This window comes from Nematolebias whitei, chromosome 18, assembly GCF_014905685.2.
Source record: "Nematolebias whitei isolate Nwh7 chromosome 18, NemWhi1, whole genome shotgun sequence".
In the NCBI taxonomy this organism is placed as follows: Eukaryota; Metazoa; Chordata; class Actinopteri; order Cyprinodontiformes; family Rivulidae; genus Nematolebias; species Nematolebias whitei.
The window spans coordinates 21339153-21345544 of record NC_056515.1 but is presented as its reverse complement, the minus strand read 5'-3'; positions in this window follow the sequence as shown (position 1 = coordinate 21345544).

The window sequence follows — 6392 nt, the reverse complement described above, 5'->3', positions numbered from 1 at the left end:
ATATATATATATACAGTATATATATATATATACTGTATATATATATATACTGTATATATATAGTTGTAAAATTTTGGAGATTTGAGTTCTCTTTCAACAACAGTTATTTACTTTCTTTTATTGATGTATTCAGACTAGCCATTAGCTCGTCAGAGGGGTCAGAAGTAAGCATTATTTTTCCAAACTGAGAGGGCGCAAAAATCTATTTATACCAAATAATATATATATATTGTTTATAACTTTTACATAGAACAAGACTTAGAAATGGCTGAAGTGTCTCTTTTGGTGTGAATGTCTTCTTTTCACGTTGGCTTTTTTTTTTTCCCCAATTACATAGATTTTTTGCTTGAAATTTTAATATTGAATTTATTGTATAAAAACCACCAAGTTATATGTTTTCTGTCACATTTGTTGCTTCTACCATGACTTGATTTTTCAATCCTAAATAGTCTTCATTAGCTTTAATGACAAATTATTTTTTAGCAGATATCCAAGAAATAAACATCAGAATATTGTTTTTTAACCAAGTGTGTAATGAACGCAAAAGTAATATGTATCCAGTTGGTGGTGTCTCTCTGGCAATAAAGAACAATATAATGACAGAACCATATACATCACCCTTATATGAAATGTAACCATTTAGAAGTTTGCACATAGACAATTATTTAGTTGCCAGTTTGGTTTTAGTCACATTATACATGCTATTTCAAAGTTTCTTACCATTTATAGTGATGTGTAATCATACATTATCACTTAGATATTATTTGTGGAAAACATGTTTCCTCCACCAGCTTCAACTCTTCTGCTTGTAGAACCTGACAAAACAATGTGTCAGAACAAGACATGAACCTTTAGTGGACTTTCTGAGAAGTTGAGAAGTGTGGTATGATTTAATTTTTTTAAGAAGAAGAAGCATAAAATGCCAATGTCAGTGATGTGGGGATTACACATGCTTGTAGTTCTGACATGTAAAATTGGTAAATATTTCACTCCACTGACTCGGTTTCAGAAACACCAAAAGTAAAGCCACCCATTTGCTTTCCCAGTCTTTATTTCTTGTATGATTTTCCACTATTGTGTGATCTTTACAAGAGCTTTCAAAAATTCATAAAATCTCTACAAACTCAGAATGAAGTTTCACTTTCCTTGAGGAGACTTAAACATGAATCACTGATCACGTCTACCACTAGGTACTGGTTCCCTGAACTTCAACTAATTATTGCTTCATTCGTAGCTGTTTGACGTGAATGTTTTTAGTAGCTTGTCATCAGGCAATAACTCATCAATAATTAGACCCTGATTTGTTCCTCAGTAGTTCATTCAAAACCAATTTTCCTGTACTTTTTTAAAAATAAAATATTACTAGGAAAACAGGTTCATCTTTCAATTTTTGTTTTACCATTTAAATGTAAACAACTTTATATCTGTGGGATTAAAGGGAAGTTCTGTGGTGCTATATTCTCAGTGCATCAGGAGGTGTTTGGACACTAGGTTTTGTTTGAATCTCACGTTTCGTGAGCCATGTCCATCAAAAGCATATTCAGTAAGCTAAGGCTGGAACAACAGCATCCCATCTGACCCCTCTCAATTCTGTAACACTGTTGCTGCAGGTATCATCCAACTATATATAGGTTTTCAAATCAGAGCAGTCTGGAGATATGGAGTGCTCTCCAGATAGATGTACAATACATTGCATTTGGTAGAAATAGGACTAGCAGAAAGAAAAAATGAAGTTCAAAGTATACCACTGTGTGAAAGTTTAGCTTGAAAAGTAAAAGAAGGATAAATGTAGAACAATATAAACAGTGCTGGTCAGGTGGTACTTTCACTAAGTCATACCCTGACCTCATGCACAACCATTGTCATTTTGTGCAAAGTATCTGCCATTTTTTTTTATTTAGTTGTCCCTATTTTGTACCAATATGACGTGAAACAGTTACTATCTGTAGCCATTTGTCTAATTGTTCAGCGTAAGTGCATAAAATGCATGTCGTGCACAGACTCTAGGCAATGCAGAAATAATTGACAGTACGCCGATGTCCCCAGTAGCAGAGGAATTGAATGGTGAATGTAGTTTTCAAAATGAGTGTTTTTCAGAATTGTAATTGAACAGGGAAATAGAAAGCAAAGTTTCCTCACTTGATAGTGGTAGTCGATTTACACACACACACCAACACACGCACACACCTACATGTATATATGTTTCATAGGGACAAAACGTTTTATCATCACTTGCGGGGACCACCCTTTCTAAAGGTTTCAGAGTCATGAAAAAAAAAAAAAAAAAATCAACTGTAACAACCAAAGCTGTGTAAGCATACAGTATACATGCATTTAAATACTTAAAATTCTGAGGTACCATCAGGACCATATCAGAATCATGTCCAATGAGGACCTATTAAGTTTCTGTCATTCATGGCTGTCGGGGACCTAATTTGCAAAGGATTGGAATTGAACAGGGATCTAGAAATCATAGTTTCCTTAATTGATAGTGGTAGTTGATTTACTGAGATCTGGGCATATAGTTCAAAATGTCCATCATGCACTGATACTAAGAATAAATGGTAAATGGACTATACTTATATAGCACCTTTCTGTCTTATCAAAGTACTCAAAGTGCTTTACACTACAATCAGTGTCCTCATTTACCCATTCATAAAGCACTCTACTTGATCTCTAGAAAGCTAACTGAACAAATCATTCTACAGAGACTAATAAGTGCTTTATCACATTCATACACTGACGGGACACATATCGGATGCAATGAGGGGTTCATTGTCTTGCCCAGGTACACTTCGACATGTGACTGCTGGTGGATACGAATTCCCAACTCTTACATTAGAGGAGGACTGCTCTAACAACTCAGCCACAGCCACCCTAAAAAATAAGGTGTATAGAACAACTTATCTGCACTGCGGCAGCTCCCAAGGCAGGTGCAAAGTGGATACAGGACCAGTATGAAGTGAATGTATTCAAGTAAAATGAAATCTGTGTGACTGACACCTTTTTATTTACTCAAAAAGGTATGGTTATGTAAAAGAATGGGTTGTTGGGAGTACAAACAGTCTCAGTGTTTAATATAAGCCTTTTTGAATGTAACCGTCATTTAATATGATCCTAAAATTACCATTCTAAATTTATTCATAGTTTTATGACCAGCTTACTTTTAACCCTTAGTCTAAATTTTTCTGAAAGAATAGAAAATAAAAATGACATAAGATACTGTATGTCATTTGTTCAAAGACAACCAATCAGGTATACATTGAATTGAACTGATTTATTTGAATCAAGGGAAGCACAAAAAACATTGTTACATGTTAAAAGAATTCCAGTATTACTCAGTTTTTTTAGCCAAAGACTAATTCAGAGTCAGGTTTATTGTATGTCAGCACACAGAAAAATAGGCTCCATCTGTTGACACTGTTTCAGTAATACACATAGAACAGACCTGGTCCCAAAAGTACACAAACGCTAGTACACAATACACGAACATATGTGTGAATAAAATTCACAGCAGATGTTTTAAAACAAGGTTATGTGTTCTGGAAGTGCAGAAACAAACCACGCATGTGATCTGGATCCAAAAATCATTTCCTTTGACCGTCACGCTAGCAGAACAAAGACTCTAAGAAACAGCTCCTCCAAAGACAACTTCTTCCCAGACTTTTGTCTTTTTCTGCTGTTTGGGCTATTTTAAGCTCAGAAAGATCACAGTCCACACCGGAGATGAGAGTGTTTAAAAAGGCCCAGAAGTGTCATCTTAGTTTCATTTACCTGCTAGTCACCAATTAGAGCATTCACGCCACTGGCTGAACAAAGATTTATACTTACCTCTAATGTTTTCTGTGGAAACTATTAGGAGGCAGAGGATAGGAAAATTGTTCAATGAGCATACTGTAAGCTGCCAGGTAATTTCTAATGTTTTCTATTTAGTGTGCAGGGTTGACAATGTCATTAGGTTTAATTTGAACCAAACTGCTACATTTCTTTTATAAACATGAAGGATTCTTTGAAACTGAAAACGCAAAGGTATAAATGTAGACACAGCGTCGTAGTGATCATTGTTGAAACATCAAAATTGGAGTAAACTGTTCCTTATTTAAAGATATGGTACATTGCCTGTATTGCAACGAGAATGGCATACTTTTGACAATACAAAAAGCCCAGGATTTATTGAAGGAATGCATGTCGCCTGCTGCTTTTCATGACAGAGTTTTAGATGAAGATCTTCTTGTTGAACTACTATATGACATTGAATGCTTAGTTGTAGTTATTTTGGCCAAACCTTTGAAGAAATGTTCAGTGAAAACACATTAATGGCTGCCGTTGTGGTTTACAGCTTCTTCTTTCAGCTGTTCCCTTTTCATGGGTCTTCTCAGCAAGTCATCCTCCTCAATCTCATTATGTCCTCTGTCTTCACTCCATGTCTGCAAAACATGACTCATAAAATCTTGTACAGTTTGTTCTTATTACTTTAAAATAAGCTAAATTTAATCTTATCAAAAATATGTTGTTCGAGAGGGTTCAGCTCAATGATGGCGCGTTGTAATGCCACAGAAAGAACTTGTGTGTTTTCAGTCTGAGACCCGTTCCCTCAAATCTCGTCTTCCACTGCCACACTTCAAAGATGTCTCTGGGGAGATGCTTCAAAACATACAGCTTTACAGGCTTTTTCAGGACCGTCACAAAGTCCCAAACCAGCCAAGAAACAAAACAAATACAAAGAGTTTCTCCAGCTATTTGTTTGAAAGTTGCTTCTGTTCATGGATATTGGATGATTCTATTTTTCTTTTTTAGTTTTCCTTACTTAACTTTTATCTTCCACACCACTAATGTTTTTTTTTTCTTGTTTGCTTTCTCTCTAATATCTTTCCACACTTTCTCTTCCTGCTGTTGCTTCACCCTTTCTTCACCATCTCACTGGGCTCTGAGTGGCTTAAGTCATGTCAGGGGTGAGACTTTTGGCAAAGTGCAGTTCACTTTACTTCAGTTGTGCTACATTGTTGTATTTTATCACGTTTGATTTCACATTTAAAAATGTATCCATGAATTCCTGCTGTTTTCCACCTCTACTGCTCTAACATCATCTCAGTTTTCTTTAACATACTCATTATCTTCCAATTACATCTGCCCACCTGCACCCACTTCCAATGTTATCAGCCATTAAATGACCATTATTAGTTGTTATCATCCCCATAGGCTGTGCTCAGACTGTCTCTCCTGTAACTCATGTAACTTCTAGTAGGTTTAAAGGGTTTTTGTCATTGACAATAGGGTCAGGGGGGTTAGGGTCAGGGTTAGGTTAAAGCTCAAAGGTCAGGTGGTTAAGTTTAGGGTCAGTGTTCTGGGTCAGGTGTAAGGTTAGGTTTAGAAAAAGGGTTAAATAAAGCTAACAAAAAAAAACATTGGTTTCTTCTGTTTTCTGTTTATTTTGTTTGGTTGTTTTTTTTTCTTTTCTTCTGTTTTCTTTCTTTTCTTCCAGTTTTCTAACTTCCTGTTCCTACTGTGGTCCTTATTATCATCATGATGCTGAAGGGACCTGCTAACAAGACCTGATGATGCTGCTAACAGAACCACACCACTAACAGTACCATGGCGCCAACTATGGGTGCACCAATGAATCGGCCCAGATTTCCTTAATTTTGGGAAATCGGAGGATACTTGCATGAGAAACCGATTTTACCGATTTTTTAGTTTTAACAACAATTGTCTAAACTTCATTTATATTTCAGATCACTACCTCATGGCCAGTTGAAACAAGTTTGTATTGTTCCTAGGATATTGTTCAAGGGTATGTTTTTCAATAAAATAAGATTGGAAAATTGAAGGTGCATTGTGACTTTATAACACCTGACAGTGCCGCTTATAAAACAAAATCGGTATCGGCCAAAATCGGCAGCTCAGACTTTTTAGAAATTGGTGATCGGTGATCGGCCAGAAAACGGCAATCAGTGCACCCCTAGTGCCAACAGGACCATGTTGCTAAGAGAAACTTCATTGCTAGCAGTATCATGCTGCTAACCAGGGCCAAGGCCAAGGCCACATATGCACAGAGGATTGAGGGTCAATTCACCTCACAAGACCCTCGGAGCATGTGGAGGGGCATTAAGTGCATAACAGATTATAAAGGAAGGAGTGAACAATGCCCCAAAGACACATCTTTGCCTGATGCTCTCAACAAGTTCTATGCACGCTTTGAAGACCTGAACAGACCACCCAGCACCAGACTTACCTCACCACCTGATGAAGAGCATCTCAGCGTGACCTCAGCTGAGGTGCGAATGACAATAAAGAATCTCTGACTCTGGCTCTAACTGGACCATGTTGTTAAGATAACCTCACTGTCATCAGAACCACTCTGTCAATAAGACCATGCTGCTGTAGATTTATTT